Source organism: Lissotriton vulgaris, chromosome 8 (genome assembly GCF_964263255.1).
Source record: "Lissotriton vulgaris chromosome 8, aLisVul1.2, whole genome shotgun sequence".
Taxonomy (NCBI): Eukaryota; Metazoa; Chordata; class Amphibia; order Caudata; family Salamandridae; genus Lissotriton; species Lissotriton vulgaris.
Window position 1 is genome coordinate 627,558,538 of NC_141696.1, and position 18,698 is coordinate 627,577,235.

An 18,698-nucleotide genomic window follows, 5' to 3' on the forward strand; every position below is an offset into this window, starting at 1 on the left:
GGGCTCTCATGATAACGAGGGGGCGAGGCTTGCTAGAAACTTCGTTATGTTCGGATTTGCATTAAGAAGGGGAACCTCCACTGGTCTGGCGGGAGTTTGGATTCCGCGCGAGGGCAGACGTGTCTATCTCGGATTGAATCCTGATTGCTGAGCTCTGATCCCCGGCTGTGTGAAGACTTCTGCCCGGCCTGAAGTGGGCAGTGTATGCATCAGGTGATGTATTTTAGTTTTGTGGTTATTGCCATTGTGATGTGATCCAGTGGCTGTGTTTGTTTGAGGTGTTTTCTTTGTGGTGTGGGAGGTGCACATCCAGAGAGATCCTCTACTGTGTATAATATATATATATATATATATATATATATATATATATATATATATATATCTCTTTCTGATCTCTTGCAGGACGTCCAGTGTATCTCATATCAGTTATTGCTTGTTTATTAATCAGTATTATAGTTTGCTCAGTTATTTATTCATGCCTTTATATTATAAGTTTGCTACATGTATTTGAATCATATACATTTGGTATCCGAGACAGACTTTGTTTAGAGAGTATTATGTAATAAACCCTAAGCCTTATTCTAAAAGTTTGCATTTTGTTAAATAAAACCCCTTTTCAAAAGGTGCTGTTAGTTTTGTGTTGAGGTCTTGCTGTGCCAGGAGTGGTAAGACATGCTCAAAAGTGTACATTATTCAAAGGTGCAGTGGTATATTTGCCTCCCAGGTGGGAATGCAGGGATTGGGTGTGGCTTATTGGTGAGAAGCCACATTGAAAACATGGGGGTATCTCCTCTGGCTTAAGGCACTTCCTCTCAACTATATCAGGGAAGGGTCCAGTATCCCTTGGGGGTTGGTACTTCCTCCCATTGATAACAATGTCCTGCACAAATCCCATTGTTTTAGGATCAATGTGCTTCAGAGCATCTGGGTGCCTCTCCCAAAAGTTGATAGCTACTAGGTTGAGTGCAATCGGTCTCTCTCGGGTACCTTCATCCACATTTAAGAGGCTTGGTCAGGGGTGTGGAATTTAATAAAATATGTACTTGTCCATGGGACTGGTTACTTCATAAATCTACTTGTCCTGTAACAATAATCCAACAATCTCATTATCTAAAAACTCTGATTTTTTTCAGTTTGATCTGTTTATTAAAGATTTTGTTGATACGAACATGCGTACAAACGATACATCATTAATGAATTATGTAAACACTCTGATAATAGCTTCTCTGATTATTTCAGGGCTAATACTATGGGACGGTTTGAATTCTAGCAGTTCCATTATTTTTCCACCTTCCTATAGATCTACATACTGGGGCTAAAGATAGTGTTACACAATAGGGTTGGGTGGGCTTTTGAGTTTTTGCACACCAACTAACTGGCATGTTTAAGGGTTTTTACCAGCTCTTCTCTAATTGTTCCCCATACTGAGAAAGGTTGAAATGCACTCTTGACAAGGGCAAAAGTAAAACTTCTACCACCGTTGGGAAAAAAGGGGTTAGAGGGAGAGTGAACTTGTAAACGCTCCACAGATTTTCGCATAATCAAATCTACACATGAATATTTGCTAATGCTAAAATGCAGTTTGCAAATATTTTCTAGGAGTACAATTTCCTGGCCTACTCCTGTAAATTATTGTGAATTCATGATGGCCGTAAAACTGCACTACTGCAAGGACATATACAATGGGTGCACTTTTGTGACTTAATTTAAGAATTGGAACAGTGGTTCTGCCACCTGAAAGAACTTTAACTATTATGCCCCCCTTTCTAGATAGGATTCATAACATACGTTTAAGCAGCATATAACAGAAAAAACACCAATTTGGATTCAAGAAACCTTTTTTGTATTAGAAAAATTAGTAGGTTAAACAAAATAACCAAATAACTATATGCAACATACACAACTAAATACAATGGATATTTACAATAGTGACATGAATTGGGGACAGATTGTGACAATACAAACCACAATACTCCACAAATATTTACAAAGAGACAAAACATCAACATGGAACATTTATTTCCTCATTATATTTCTAGCATTCACAGAAAACCCTAGTAAGACCACTTCAATTCTATAGATCTTGCTGAGCTGAAAACATGCTGGATCTTGAAGGTTGACGTTTCGACCCCTACTCATGAACATCACCATGGGGGCTTCTTCAGGACAACAACATGTTGTGTATGCCCTGGTCTGAAAGAGAAAGAATGGCTAATTATAGATATCAGTGTGTGCGTTTATAAATAAAAAGGTTGAAAAGGTGTCAAAAACATGAGCTCACCTTGTAGACTGTATCAATGGATTGATCTGTTCATTAGATAAAAAAGAATTCAAAATAGTCCCGAAATTCACCTGTGTCTTGTTCCTGTAATGAATATATGTGTCAGTTAATGGTATATTCAACTCACAGGTTCGTAAGAATATATGGATGTTTAGTAATCCATACCTGATATTTTTGTGGTATCAAGGAATATACTTCAGGAGTCCAAGGATATTCAAAGGGTTGGAGGCTCAGGCGCTCACCCTAAATCTGTGGTGGAATTTGATACAATTGTAAACCTTTGCTGTACACCCAAATCCCCACCACAGTCACTATATGCTACGTGACATATGTCATAAAAACGGATAAGATCATTGTAGAGTGATAACTCCAATACGTATAGTATTGCACCCACACGTGTGTTATTAACAACTGCGGAATGAGGAAAAGAAAAATTAATTAAATTCACCGTGATGTATTCGGCGTAGAATGAATGTAATTAGTCCAATGGGCTCAGGTGTACTTTAAAGAAATATGCTTTATTGATACATTTCTTTGATGGTGGTAAGTATCAAGCATGAGTATTACAGAGAAGAAAGCCCAAAGGGCGAGCCCCACCAGGAGCAGCTTCCTTGCTGCTCAGCCCATCCTCTCAACTGCCACTCCACACACAGGCATACCAGCATTCCATTCTCTCATCACACATCAACATTCCAAGATCATTCACACTAGCAGGGCAGATAGCGAGGAAAGGTGCAATACTCTAAATACAAGTATACTACATACCTTCCCCCTTTTATAAACAACAACAAAAGAATTATGTAAGCAGGAAGAATAATACTAGCATAAATCAACATAGGGGTAAAATTGCATTCATTACCAAAAAATGATCTAAAACATCTCTTCCCCTTTTCACAGAGAAAATGTAGAAAATGCAAGACGCTAGATAATTACAATCAAAGCTACATTTCACAACAAAGGTCTGAAGAAGAAATAGAATACATCAAGGAATTACAAAAATAAGAAAGAGAATGTGAGAAAATTAGTAGCAAGACAAAAACAAATCAAGAACAAAACAAGAACTTGACATCAGAGTTACCAGCAAGACAAACCAGTTGGCCAGACTAGCATGCAGATGATAAACAGTAAACATCAACTAATGGAGAAAAAAAGAAACAATGAGAAGAACAAGAAAAAGCACTCCCAAACGAGAAACACTAAGACGGAATCTCATACTCACACACACAAGGAAAAAGGTTGGTATACCAACATTCCAAGATCATTTACATTGGCTGAGCAGCAGGGCAGATAGCTAGGAAAGGTGCAATACTCTAAATACAAGTATACTACAGTGCAACTGATGACTCAATTCGCCAAAGGTGAAAATAACCACCACTGTGTAATCAGGGTAAAAACAGACTCACCTCCGGCTCAATGGCTTGGAGAAACAGCAAATAATTCTTAATGCTCGATAACAAAACCCAGTCTTTGATAGACCTGGTCCAGTCTAGAGTCTATCTATTTCCCAACTTTTCAGGTTTAGACCTCCATATCTGTATCAACGAAGTTAAAATGAGTAGGCATAAGTATAGCTTATCCCGCTTACTATAACCAAGTCATGTAAAAGAACTTGACTTACCTCTGGCAATGCTGCTCAGAGTGTACAGAGGACAAGGCCCAAACCTCTGTGCTTCTGCGTTAAATGAAGACAAGATAGGTTCCCGGTTTCCGCGTGCACGTTAGGAATGCACGCCGGGACGCGTTGCTCTGGAAACAAGAACGTAGGCTTTTCCCAATTGTGAAACACCAAGCCTCGTTTTCCTGATTGAACCTGAAGGAACAGCTAAACCAATTGTTGGGCTGGTAAACATAAGAACTCACCCATAGTGGGAAACAGGTCGATTATAGTGAATATAACGTCCTGCCTCCATGGAGAATGAGTACAATAGATCTGCCCAACACAGGTTGCTGTTCATGGACAAAGATAAATGGAGAACACAAGTCCAAAATACTGTGTTGGACCTGGCGTAAAATTACTCCACAAATATAAATAGATAAAATGAAATGTAATGTCTGTCTGCTGGGTACTATGCACCTCAAAAGAAGTGTCATTCCCTGTGCATAGATACTTGGTCCATGTTCATAACGTTTCAGCATAAAGGATAGAATGCGGGCACAAAAATTCCGTGTGGAAGGAAACGAGTATAACCTTCTGCCTACATAGTAAATCACAATCATTTGGAGAACACCGTCGAAGCCCAACATAAGGTGCTGGTCATTGACAAAGCTGCTTACGGTACATGAGTCTGTATTTTGGATTTTTTGTTCCGGCATGGGTTAAAAAACCACTCAAATTTAAATGATATGTCTCTTGGGCATAGTTGTTTGACACCTCAGGAGAAGTCTCATACCATATGCGCATCCCATGGCTGGTGAAAAAAATGGCCGCCGTATATACTGGAGCCATGTCACGTGGTCTAAAAGCATGTCAACCAGACTATTTATAGTGTGATTTTCCTAGCCTACGGATATTAGGCATGAATGATGTATGCAACAATGTACTTTCTTGTATAGGCCTTTATGGCCATATTATAAACAAATAACAATGCACAATTTTAATCATAATCAGGCAAGAATAACATGTTGTATCCAATCCAGGTGCACGTATATTATCGTGTGATAACGTGCTTGAGTACAAATAGATAGCTACGTGTAGTCAGATGTTTAAGAAAAAGGTATTAAAAAAAATATTTAAAAGACACATAGCATCATCTAAATCATTGATTCTGACTGAGAAAAGACAGGTTACATGATGGGCACACACACACAGGGCATGATAAAACACTGTGTAGAAACACATCTACATCCATGTATTTCAATGATTTTCACAAGCTACAAGGCACATTGTTTGGAGCATTACATACCCCAGAAAAGGTACTGTATTGTACAATAGTCAATGGAAATGAATATGCCCAACCTATATACATGCATTAGCGGTGTAATCATTAATGTTAACTCATGTAGTAAAGAGTAAGGAGACTTGTCTGGCAATTTCCTCAGATTCATGAAGACCCTGTCTAACAGAGTCAAGGAGATGTATCCACTTACATTCTTGTAAGTTTAGTGTAGCTGTCAGATCTCCGCCTCTAGGATTGGGTAGAATTCTCTCTAACACCCACCATTTAAGGCTATCTATTTGGTGTCCCATTTCATTTAAATGCTCGACAAGGGGTGCTCCCTGTTCTTTACAACGTATCCTAGAGCAGTGTTGCAGGATTCTTGTCTTGCCTTTCTGTTTCATTTGGCCCACATAAATATTATTGCATGGGCCCATGATGATGTATATCATGTCCACACAAACACCACACAAATTGCAGTTTGTGTGGTGCAGAAGATGAAATTGTTTTCCTGCATACAGAAATTGCTTCTGCTCTACCGTCATGTCACAGGCTTTGCAGTGTCCGAATCTAAAGTGACCCTGCAAGGGTTGTTCCATCAATTGCATGCGTATATCAGCATTGGGTTTCACCTAGAAATATGAGCTAAGTACGTGGTCTCTGATGTTCTTTCCTCTTTTGAATGCAAAAAGAGGTGGTTCAGTGTGCCTCTATCATCCGTTATCAGTGACAGGTTTTGATTAATGATTTTCTTAATCTCATTGCTCCTGTTCCCAAATGTGGAGACACAAACCACTCGATCCATAGTGGTTCTTTTGCCTTGGTTGACCTGTACGAGTATCTCCCTGTGACAATACCATGCCCTTTTACATGCTTTTCTCAAAAGGCCCCTTGGGTAGCCCCGTTCTCTTAATCTGTTAATAAGTAACTTTGATTCATTGAAGAAATCTTCTAACATGCAGTCTCTACGCAACCTGAGAAACTGCCCATTGGGAAGATTATCTCGCAGGTTCCTTGGGTGATGACTCGAATATCCCAAGAGTGCATTACGCTCCAAGGGTTTCCTGAATACCGTTGTATACAGGACATTGGCCTCCGTTCTAATTGTTAGGTCTAAAAAGTCATTCTGATCTGAACTAAAGGTCATGGTAAATTGTATGTCTCTTAGCCTGTCATTAAGCCATACAAAAAAGTATTGTAGAGTCTATGAGCCACCTGTCCAGATCATCAGGACATTGTTGATATATCTCTTCCATAGAGAAATATTCTCTATGAAAAGATTATCAGGGCTGTATATAAACTTGTCCTCATAGCTATCCATGTACAGATTTGCTATGTCTGGCGCAAAGCCCGCCCCCATGACCACTCCCTTGGTTTGGATAAAAAAAATCTTTCTGAAAAACAAAAACGTTTTTTATCATTGCTATTTCGAGAGGACTTATGATAAAATATGTGGGTACATTGTGAGATCTATCCCTTTGTTCCAGTGTGAGCTATCTCTAAAGCATCCTGTTCTGGAAAGCTTGTGTATAGGGAGGACACATCTAGAGTGAACAACAGTTGCCTTTCTTTATCAAAAGGTAAGCCTTCTATCAAATCAATGACTTCCATTGAGTCCCGTAAGAAAGATTTCATTTTGGGTACCCATGGTTGGAGAAATATGTCTGCATAGTGACACAGCGGTTCTAGAACAGATCCACACCCCGATCGATGCTATCGGTCTACCTGGTGGTTTGTCTCGATTTTTATGTACCTTGGGAAGAGTGTAAATTGTAGGAATCCAAAGTTCTTTTTGGTCAAGTAGGCAAATTCATGTTCACTCAAATACCCTTCGTCTAGTCCGTTGATGGTAAGTTCATGTATCAAATTGGCTACATTCTTGGTAGGGTCCCCTTGTATCTTTCTATAGTTATCCACAGCCTGAAGTTGTGATAGAATTTCATCCACATAGTTATTGTAATCTGTTTGTAATAACTCCCTGCAAAGTTATTCTCTCTTCCTGTCATTTAGTTCTTTCCCTCCCAACTCCCCCTCCTTGGCAAGTAATAGAATGTTCCATGTAGAGTTCAATTAGAATGTTGGTGCTCACAGGCAAATGAGGAGAGTGGATGACCAGAATAAAGAAGCACTTAAAAGAAGCACTTCAACCTACCTGGTGTGGACCTTCATTATTTCAACTTCTAACAATAGTCTTCTCTGTTCTGTACCACAATGGCACCCCCCCTTGTCTGCTGGCTTGATAACTAAGTCAGTATTCTGTCTTAAAGATTCAAGACTGCTCTTTTCATCTTTAGTGATATTGTGTTTGTTTTTCTTCAAATAGCTTGAGAACATCTCTCAAAAGACATTTTGCTAGACATTAGATGTGTTGGAGGTGTAAATGTAGATGGTGTGCAGAGTGATGCAGCAGAACTATTGACACCTTCTACTGGGATTGGATTTTTGTAAAAGTAATGTCGTAATCTTATTTTTCTGAAAAAACGATGCAACTCAATCCTTTGTATTGGAACTGCTAGATGGAACAGTGGGTACAAAATGTAGGCCCTTTGAGGGGACAGATGTTTCTGCTGGAGATAAATGGTAAATGGTATTTGGAAAGATTGATAATGGGATTATCCAACTCCATATATGGCAGTCAATTGTAGGGGTTGGACATTCAGAGTGGTGGTTGTAACTAAAGCTGTCTTACCTGTCTCAGTATTGACGGGTACCGCTATATTAGCTGTTACCGCCTGTAGGTTTGTCTCCTCGTTTGTATTTTCCCCATGTGTCATCTGTGGGTAAAATCTCACACCTTTCCTGCCTCTCACCCTGCCCCTGTTCCATCCTCTGTTCTGACCTCTGTCTTCCTGCCAGCCCTGAGGGGGAGTACCATCCATGGGGCTTGACCATTGAGCGTCCCCCCCTAAAAAGGTCCTGAGGTTAGAGCTTGGTAATTGGTCCCCTGATAGTTAGGACCTTGTAGACAGGCCCCTGAAAATTGGGTCCTTGGTAACATTGATGTCTATTGGAACTAGTACTAGCTTGTTCGTAGTCACTGTCCCCACCGCTGGAATATGAGGATGCTTTAAATTTGCGACCACCCTGTCTGCCTCTGTTTATGTAGTGACCTTGGTTATCTTGCTGATAGTATTCTTCGGTTGTATATGGATACGTAATTTTCTTATCGTACGTCCTTAAATCCTTGGCAAGTTTATCTAATTTCCTGGTTTGCAGGACAGTATTGAATTCAAATATGGTTTTGTCTAATCTTTCATGAGCCTCTTTAGCGTTGGTTAGGGCCCTTTCATCTATGATTTCTTTCCGTAATTCCTCAATTTCCTTTGATAGTTCCTTAATGTATTCAAGGACTGTCTCCACTCCCAGCACCATCCAGTGCCAGGAGTAGTTATTTGCCACAAAACTTTGGGATATCTATGAAAATTGCAGGCTTGTTTTTCACCTGGAGGCCAACCGGGATTAGGTTGGCTTGGAGATACTTGGTAAGCAAATGACCATGCAATCTAGTTATAAACAGCTTCCTCTCCAATTTCTCAAGTTTGTTCAACTTCTCACTAAGTTTTATTGTCAAATGGGTTAGTGGCAGACCCCAGAAAGGAACTGTCGCCCTGACCTTGAATCAGTCTGGCTATATACTCTTCACTGTATGCAAGCGTGTCTGACATTCATATACAAGTTATTTACTCACTTTAGATGAGGACAAACCCCGCAGACCAGCATCTGCTCATGTAGATTGGTAATCTCCGTGGGATAACCCAGTATCAAGCAGAACCTGGGGATAGGTTTTTCTGACAGATCTCACGTAGCATATAGGGACAGTGGTGGGGATTCGAGTTAACATCAGTGGTTTACAATTGTATCCAATTCCACCACAGATTTAGGATGAGCGCCTGAGCCTCCAACCCTTTGAATATCATTGGACTCTTGAAGTATATTCCTTGATACCACAAAAATATTGGGTATGGATTACGAATCTGTGAGTCGAATATGCCATTAACTGACGCAGGAACAAGACACCGGTTTTGGCAGCGATGACTAGGGTGATGGGTGGTGCAAGCTGCAGTGGCCTCCTAGTCAGAGCCCTGGCACCTAATTTTTTACAAATTAAACAATAAGTCCAGGAAGTCGGGCTATAGGAATTCCACACCCATGCTTGCTATCACAGGAGTTGCTGGGTCACGTTCCCTTGCTTGACATTCTCTCTTGTAGTGGGCCACCTTGTGGCCCTTAAAACAAGTCCCCACCTTGGACTTAGAAGGTCTTCCATGCATTCCCTTCTCATGATGCTCCTTCCCAGATATACCATCACCATTCCCATGTTTCTTGGACCCTCCTGGAGTCCAATGAGAATTACCCTGGCCCTTACCCTTCCGTTTCAAAGCAGTCTGTGGAGAGTTCTTCTGCCCCTTTGGCTTAAAACCATGTTACTCCAGCCCTTTGTAAACACTGTTAGCCAACCACTTTTCAGCTAACACGGCAGGTTATGTTGCACACTCTCTGTCAGGTCAAACAGGTACTGCCTAAGTGGAGTAAAGCACTCCTCCTTGAGTTGCTCTGTCACCATCAACTGGTTAAGGTACTGAAAATCCTTGGCATCCATCCCTCTTGCCCACTCATTTCGATCATATAATGCACCATGAATCTAAGTCTCAAACTGAACACGATCAGCTCTCTTGCTTTCACAAAATCTCTGCAGGTACTGAGCTTACTTGAGCCTAAACTTCCTAATGAGAGCTCCCTTCATTTGCTCAAAGATCATCTGGTCTGCCACGGGCATCCTTCCAATGATGGCTGTCCCTTCCAATGGCATGCACCCCAGTACGGCAGCTGCCTTAGACACCTCATTTAGTGCCTGTGTCTTACAAGTGACCTCAAAACTCACAAACCATTCTAAAATATCCTGACCTTTCACATACACATCTTTTGGAGCCTTGGCCACAACCTGGCCTGAACCTGAATTAGAGTTACTTACCCAGATGGCATTGTCATTGCTGCCATCCTAGGTTTCTCTCTCTCAGGGACTATTCTTTCCTTTTCTAGCTCCTGTTTCTTGTCCTTCTGTTTCTTCTCTCATGCTCTATTTCTTCTCTCTCTCTCTCTAAATTCCTCTTCATGTGCCCACTCCTACTGTTGCTCTCTCAACTACTCATCTTTTTCCTAGTGAGCCTGTCTTAGCTTCTCCCTCTCAAACTCTCTGACTTTATCATCTACCTCAGCCTTAGCTTTCTGAAGTACCAACTGCAAGCTCAGGTTTCTGCTAGATTCCCACCCAAGGGATTTACTCCTGAACTGGGTCTAGTTCTACCCTAGAAATTCAAGGTAGTGTACACACCTGAGATATTCCAGAAATTAAAGGTGATGAGGAGTGTCTTGGTGAAACTCTGGAAAATGCATTAGGGGGCACACTTTAAGTGTGTCTGGGATATATCTGTGCTAAGGGAATCCTAGAGCCTGAATCCAGAGTGCTCTCTTATTGGGTTCCTACCATGTTTCCATCACTAGAGTCAACTATAGCCTCATCCCCTTCAACTGGTCCATAATGAAATTAACCAGGACCTCTCTATCCCTACTCCTGGTAATCTTCCACCCTCTGTCCCTACCTAAATCCTTCATCTGATCTATGGACATGGTGCTGCGGTCACTTCCCAAACCTGTGTTCTCCACTGCCTACAGGTGTTGCCCTTGTGCCTAAAAGAGTGACAAAACTGGTTTACTGCAGTACTGGTGCAGATTGGAAATGGCCAATTGCACCATTGTCAAGTCAAGTCAAGTCAAGTCATAGAATTTATATAGCGCACTACATACCCAGAGGGTTTCAAGGCGCTTAGGAAGGGGAGGAGGATTACTTGTCAAATATCCACGTTTTAAGTTGCTTTCTGAATGCTAGGTGGTTCTGGGTAAGGCGAAGGTAAGCGGGGAGTGAGTTCCATGTTTTAGCAGCCAGGTATGAAAAGGATCTGCCTCCCATGGTGGTCTTGTTGATGCGAGGTACAGTGGCGAGGGCTTGGCTGGAAGAACGTAGTTGGCGGGAGGGGGTGTAGAAGGACAGTCGTGAGTTGAGGCATTCTGGACCGATGTCGTAGAGTGATTTGTGTGCGTGGGTAAGCAGCCGGAAAGTGATCCTCTTATTGACGGGTAGCCAGTGGAGGTCTTTAAGGTGACCAGAGATGTGTTCGTTGCGTGGGATGTCTAGTATGAGTCTGGCTGGGGCGTTTTGGATTCGTTGGAGTTTCTTCTGGAGTTTTGCGGTAGTACCTGCGTAGAGGGTGTTTCCGTAGTCCAGACGGCTCGTGACCAGAGCGTGGGTGACTGTTTTCCTTGCTTCGGAGGGGATCCAGCGAAATGTTTTTCTGAGCATGCGAAGAATGTTGAAGCAGGAAGAGGATACGGCGCTGACTTGTCTGTTCATTGAGAGTGAAGAGTCCAGGATGACGCCTAGGTTCCGTGCGTGGTCTGTCGGGATGGGTGCTTTTCCGAGGGCTTCCGGCCACCAGGAGTCGTCCCATGCGGAGGGGGATGTGCCTAAGATGAGGACTTCTGTTTTGTCTGAGTTCAGTTTCAGACGGCTTTGTTTCATCCATTCGGCAACTTCTTTCATTCCTTCGTGTAGGTTAGTTTTGGCGGTGCTGGGGTCATTGGTGAGAGAAAGGATCAGTTGAGTGTCATCCGCGTAGGAGATGATGTTGAGGTTGTGTTGGCGTGCGATGGCCGCGAGGGGGCTCATGTATACGTTGAAGAGGGTGGGACTGAGTGAGGATCCTTGTGGTACGCCGCAGATGACTTCAAAGGCCTCGGACTTGAATGGTGGAAGGCGGACTCTCTGGGTTCTTCCGGTGAGGAATGAGGTGATCCAGTCAAGTGCTTTTCCTTGGATTCCGATGTTATTGAGGCGTTGTAGAAGGGTGCTGTGGCAGACAGTGTCGAATGCTGCAGAGAGGTCAAGGAGGATGAGGGCGACTGTGTCTCCATTGTCCAGTAGAGTTCGAATGTCGTCTGTTGCTGCGATGAGGGCGGTCTCAGTGCTGTGTTTTGCTCGGAAGCCAGATTGTGAGGGGTCGAGGGATTTGTTGGCTTCGAGGAAGGCGGCGAGCTGGTTGTTGACAGCTTTCTCGATGACTTTGGCCGGGAATGGAAGAAGCGAGATGGGGCGGTAATTTTTGAGTTCGGTGGGGTCCGCTGTGGGTTTTTTCAGAAGGGCGGTGAGTTCAGCGTGTTTCCAGTCTTCCGGGAAGGTGGCGGAGTTGAGGGAGCAGTTGATGACGTCTCGGAGGTGCGGTGCTATGAAGGAGTCTGCTTTGTTGAAGATGTGGTGAGGACAAGGGTCTGTGGGGGATCCTGAGTGGATGGAATTCATCAGGCGGATGGTGTCCTCAGTGGAGATTGGGTTCCAGTCGTTGAGGGTGTTCACGGGGGGAAGATGATCAGCAAGTGGTAGGGTGGGTTGGTTTCCGGGTTGGTTGTCAAAGCTGTTGTGGATGTCTGCAATCTTGTTGTGGAAAAATGAGGCTAGGGAGTCGCAGAGGGTTTGAGAGGGGGTGATGTCGTTGGAGTTGGCCGAGGGATTGGAAAATTCCTTGACGATGTTGAAAAGTTCCTTGCTGTTGTGAGCGTTGTTGTCAAGTCGATCCTTGAATGCTGTTTTCTTGGCTTTTCGGATTAGTTGGTGGTGAGTGCGGGTGGCGTTTTTGAAGGCGTCCTTGGTGCTGGTGGTTGGGTCTTTTTTCCAGGCCTTTTCAAGGGAGCGGCAGAGTTTCTTGGACTTCTTGAGATCATCGTTGAACCATGAGGCCTTCTTGCTGCCAGGTTTGTTTTGACGTTTTTTCAGTGGTGCTAAGGTGTCAGCGGTGTTGGATAACCATAGGGTGAGGTTGGCGGCGGCTTCGTTAGCGTTAGAAGAGAGGGCTGGGGTGTTTTGAAGGAGCGATGCGGAGATTTGGTCCGTGGTGATTTTGTTCCAGTTTCTTTGCAGGGTAGGTTGGAGGTGAATGCTGGGTTTTGGTTTGTTGTAGGTGAAGTGGACGCAGCTGTGGTCAGTCCAGAGGAGGTCCGTAGTGTGGCTGAAGGAGACATGGTTGCTGGATGTGAAGATGGGGTCGAGTGTGTGACCTGCGATGTGAGTGGGGGAAGTGACTAGTTGTTTAAGTCCGAGGTTGGCGAGGTTGTCCAGGAGGGTGGTGGTGTTGCGGTCGTAGATCTTTTCGAGGTGAAAGTTGAGGTCTCCCAGAAGGATGTAGTCTTTGGAGGGGAGCGCGTGTGGGGTGATGAAGTCCGTGATGTCTTCGCTGAATTTTGCGCGGGGTCCTGGTGGTCTGTATAGGAGGGTGCCTCTGAGTGTGGTTTTGGGGTCGATGTGGATCTGGAAGTGAAGGTGTTCGGAGTTGGCGAGGTTGGCGTCAGAGCTGGTTGAGATGCGGATTGATTTCTTATGGACGATAGCGATTCCTCCTCCTGTGTGGCTGGTACGGTCTTTGCGAGTGATCTTATAGTCTTCAGGGATGGCAATGGTGATGTCTGGTGCGGAGGAAGCATTCATCCATGTTTCCGTAAGGAAGGCGATGTCCGGAGAAATGGTGTCTAGTAGATTCCATAGATCAATGGCGTGCCTGTGGACCGATCGGGTGTTGAGAAGGATGCATTGTAGGTGGTTGGGGTCGGGAATCTGTGGTGTGGTCGTAGCGGAGATGTTGTCGGTGCCGCTGAATTTGCAGGAGTAGCAAATTGTATCTTTGGTTACCCAGAGTCCTTCAAATAATGTACCATTGCAGGCAGACTTGCACTCAGTGTACATACACAGCACCCCATGGCCTGATTACAAGTATAGGTGCTATTTAGCGCAACTGGGTTCCTTATTTAGCGGGTGTGATAAATAGCAACTATTACAAGATTCTGTGGAATACGGTGGGGATTTTGGTGCTTAATGCACCAAAACTGCATGTTAGATTTAGCTGTCTCTGGTTGGCAGAGGTAGTTACTTCTGACCAAGCAGGGTCCCACATAGCATTGCTGAGCGATTAGACTTATCTTCGAAGAAAGGTATAACGCATTTATGACCATGTACAGTAATATCTTAATACTCTACAAATGGACAGCACACGAGTTGTATGTGAAAATATAGCGTTCTTTATATAATCTTTATCATCAGGCCAATAACGGTAAAAAAGAATCCACAATAAGTTAAAAGAAAAAGGTGATTGTAAGTGCGTTGCAACAAGACTCAGTTCAGTTTGGTTTCGAGTGGCTGGTGCGACTCGGATACTCACAGTCGACAGGGGGGTGATGTGGAATCAGCTGGTACGATGCGTACCCTAGTACGAGTCGGTTCAGGGGAACGGCGATGAGAAGCTGCTGGACTGTAGACGTTGGTACGAGGCGTACGAGCCGCGCTGAAATACTGCTGGACTGTACATGTTGGTACGAGGCGTACGAGCCGCGCTGAAATACTGCTGGGCTGTAGATGTCGGTACAAGGCGTACTTGATGTTCGGCTCGCGGCGTACGAGCCGCGCTGAAATACTGCTGGGCTGTAGATGTGGGTACGAGGCGTACTTGATGTTCGGCACGAGGCGTACGAGCCGCGCTGAAATACTGCTGGGCTGTAGAGGTGCAATGCGATGCGTACAGGAGGTATGGTTCGTAGGGTGTGAGCCGCGATGAAGTTAGCAGGGCTCGTCAGGTGAGATGCGAGGCGTACAGGAGGTACGGTGTGAAAGATGTGAACCGCGACAAGGTCAGCAGGGCTCTTCTTAGTCCAAAGCAATCTAAAAACTACAGCCAAAAAGGCCCCTAGTTATAGGGCAAAATGGGTCTTTGAAGTTGTTTGATCTGGCAGGGGGTTCCCCGGTACCCAGGTCCTTGTTGTGGGTGTCTCCTGCCAGATGACCCCTCTTTCCTTTGAAGGAGGGAGGCAGGGTCGTCAGACGCTCAGCGGGAAGTGGGGCCGGCACTGTGGAAGGCAGGACGCTCAACAGAAACTACTCCACCCCTCCCATCTAAATGCAGCCAGCTAACACCAGGCTTTTCCCAGACATCTGACTACACATATTCAGCTGCACACAGCAAAATTTGGGTAAGAAAATAGTCACTTTCTAAAAGTGCTACTTAAAAGCTCAGAGTCTAAAAATCATTCCCCTAAAAGAATGCATTACGAACTCCTGAGTTCAGGGACACTCGTCTGGAATCTCTACCATTTTCCCTGGGTCAGATACGAATATAAGATGTCATATTTATCAGAAGGAGCACTTGCACTGTGGCACTGATCAGCAGTGGCACAGTGCTCAGAGCATCTTGTCCAGCACAAAAATAGGTCATACACGTAGGAGGCATAATGAAAATGGAAAGGGAGACCCACGCCAAGGATGCCAGGTCTAACACCGCATGATACGGTAACTACTGTATGCTTTTCCCTGTTAAATTTTGGCAGGTCAAACCTGCCGGTGTTTAATGAATGTTGAGTACTTTAACTCATCTGATAATTATAGGATGCATTAAATAAAACCAAACTTATTTCTGACTCATGCGTAAACAGAGGTTTAAGCATGGGTTGGAATTTAATGAGGAACTTGTAATCAGGGACTTAATCTCCTGTACTGTTACCTCTGTTCATTGTGCCATGACGGAAACACATACATTCAGTCTGTGCGCACTGTTCAGTACTGTAGCTTTTCTGTATTAGACCTGGGGGTGCTATTTGCAAACACACACCCTGCCAGCACACACACATGAAGTATGCGGTGCACAACACTTCACCCTTCATGTATTGTACTTCAGGCAAGCACACATACACCTAACACATGCTTTCATTGCACACGCTGCATGCACAACACTACATCTCATGTATTGTATTCCCAGTAGGCATACATACACTTAGTACATGCTCTAACCACACATATACTGCACAGTACTGTTCAATCCCTGTACAGTACTCTTCTCAGGCACACAGACATCCAGAGCAGTTGCTACTCCTATGCTGCACAGCACTCCACGTCTACCTACTGTAGGCCAAGGGTGAGTTAAGCACACACAAGGTGAGTAAGCATGTGGGCTTCGCTACAGTGTAAAAAGGACCAGTTCACTACTACTGCTCACGACACAATATGCTGCCACCACAGAGCTTGTGTTGGTTAACTCTTGGTGAAGCTGGTAGCAACCCACCACTATGAGGGCAGCGCTTTGGGTGCCCCTCCCAGTAAAGACTGTAATCCGTGAGACAGGCCTATGTTATTGTGCACTTGCATGATCTGCGTTTATTCATGAGAAAAAGAACAACAAAAATCGACATTAGGGATCTAGGCCACAGTAGAGTAGGGCATGCCTACTTGTCTTTGACCATGCAAAAGACTTTTCTGTTTCAACATATGGTGTTCCTCTATATCTCTGTAAGCAGTAAAGGGTGACATTGCTTCTATTCTACTGTTCTTGTTGGATGGCTTTCAAAAGCAGCTGGTTGTTATTATATAAGGAACCCGCGAGAAGCCATTCAAACATTTAAAGAACATTGGGCTAATTCTAGCAAGGATTTTGATTTGGTGGTTAGAGTTCTGAAAAGTTTCTCAATTTTAAGACCTATCTCTAGACCAGATGTTCCACCTTGGGATCGCCTGCTGGACCTTAAGACACTGCAGGGAGTACCTTTAGAGCCGCTAATTTCAGTTGATTTAAAGTACTTGTCTTTAAAGGAAGCATTTTCAGTAGCTATCACCTCAGCAAGAAGGATTGGGGAACTTGGTGTCGTATTATGTAAACCCTCTTTTTAAAATATCCCAGAAGACTGGATTTTGTTCAAACATAATCAAACATTTCTCCTTAAGGTAGCTTTAGGAAAGTAGTATCTGCTTCTTATGGTTACCCCCACTTTTTGCTCATGTCACACTATTTTTGGCCTAGCCTGGCTGGGATCCTGCCATCCAGGACCCCAGTGTATCTGCTTTCTCCTGTAAATTGATATGCATGTACTTTAGGTGCACTATCGATTGGATTCTGGGGTCCCCTTATCAGTCCCTAGTATATGGTATATCATGTACCCAGGGCATATGTACCCCAGAGGTCTCCCATGGGCTGAAGCATGTATTATGCTACCTTCAGGTCATGAGCAGTGAGGAAAGGTTTGAGTTTCCTAAGTAAACTGAGTTGAAAGTTCGCTCCTTTGGTGAGGGAACTGATGTGCTTCTGCATGTTCAGGCTTTTGTTTAGAATGATACCCAGAGATGATGCAGAGTCTACTAGGTGCGGACTGCAGTTAAGAGCAGTTAGCTGATTCAACCATTGTTCCATGGCGAGGGATTGGTTGTGGGGTGAGGTCAGTAGGAAATCCGTTTTAAAAGCATTAAGCTTCAGGTGATTGCGTGTCAGCCAGCTTTGTGTTTCCAGCAAGACTGAGTTGAGGGACTGGTAGGATGTCTTCGGGGGAGGTGATCTTCAGGCAACGTTGGGTATCATCTGCATACATATGATAGCAAATGCTGGAAGATTTTAAAATTTCTGTCAGAGGCTCCATGAACAGGTTAAAGATCGTGGGGGAAAATGCTGAACCTTGTGGAACACCCAAGGTGACTGGTGCAGGGTGGGACAAGGATTGGTCCACCTTGAAACATTGAGATATGTTCTGATGGAAAGAAGAGAACCAGCTTAAAATGGCCCAGACAGTCCCATCTTGTATTCTAGGATGTCAATTAGGTGATCAGTGTCAAATGATGACAAAAGGTCGAGAAGGATCAGTATGCACAACTCCTAGTGATCCAGCATTCAAAGCGCATCATCCACGACGTGTGTTAGCGTCGACTCTGTGCTATGACCTGGGTGGAAACCAGATTGGCATTGGTCCAGGAGTTGGAAATGGTCAATGTGCAGAAAAAGTTGGGTGAGCACACATTTCTCCAAAGGTTTTTCCAGGGTGGGGATGTTAATGATTGGGCGTAAGTTAAGAAGGTCTGTGGGATCAGCATTTGGTTTCTTTAGGATCGGGGTAACCTGACCTGATTTAAGGCAATCCGGAATAGCACCTTGCATAAGAGAAGCATTGACGATCGTCATCCAGAGAGTAAGTAAGGCGGATCTCACTTCCGGGAACAGGTTCGATGGCAGAGGGACGTTGTAGTGATTGGAAAGTTTCAGGGTCAACACCATTTTGAAAATAGTGGGTTCACCCATGGTTTGGAACAAACTCCACAATGCAATGTTTTAGGGCAGAAGGGCTGTAAGTGTTCAGAGAGATTCGACTTTGAGGGGCATAGTGTGTTCAGCAGACCACTTGAGAGGTGATCACAGGACGAGCATAGTTCAGACTCGGTCTTGGTAGTCTTATCCCTGAAGAAAACAGCTAAGTCTTCACAGTTCGGCAGTGTCCCTTGACACGGAGCCGAGAGGTTAGGATGATTATTGGATTGGGAGTTGATGATTTCAAACAGCTTTTTCAGACAGTGTTTGCTTGATCTATTTGAGTTCTAAAGAAGGTGGCCTTCTAGCATCTGATGCGTTTGATGTACAAGCTTTGCAAGGATCTCAGGTGACAAAGATGTTCCAAGGAGGGATGGGCTCGCCACTTAA

At 44.0% G+C, this 18,698-nt stretch overlaps 1 long non-coding RNA gene across 1 annotated transcript; it reads right to left on the reverse strand.

Moving 5' to 3' along the window:
• Nucleotides 1-2,135: 2,135 nt before the first annotated feature.
• LOC147697823 (uncharacterized) lies at nt 2,136-2,529 on the reverse strand. Its single transcript, XR_015299164.1, has 3 exons — nt 2,447-2,529; nt 2,282-2,352; nt 2,136-2,193 (listed from the first exon to the last, which is right to left on the reverse strand). It is a non-coding gene; the product is annotated as an uncharacterized LOC147697823 (long non-coding RNA).
• Nucleotides 2,530-18,698: the final 16,169 nt, after the last annotated feature.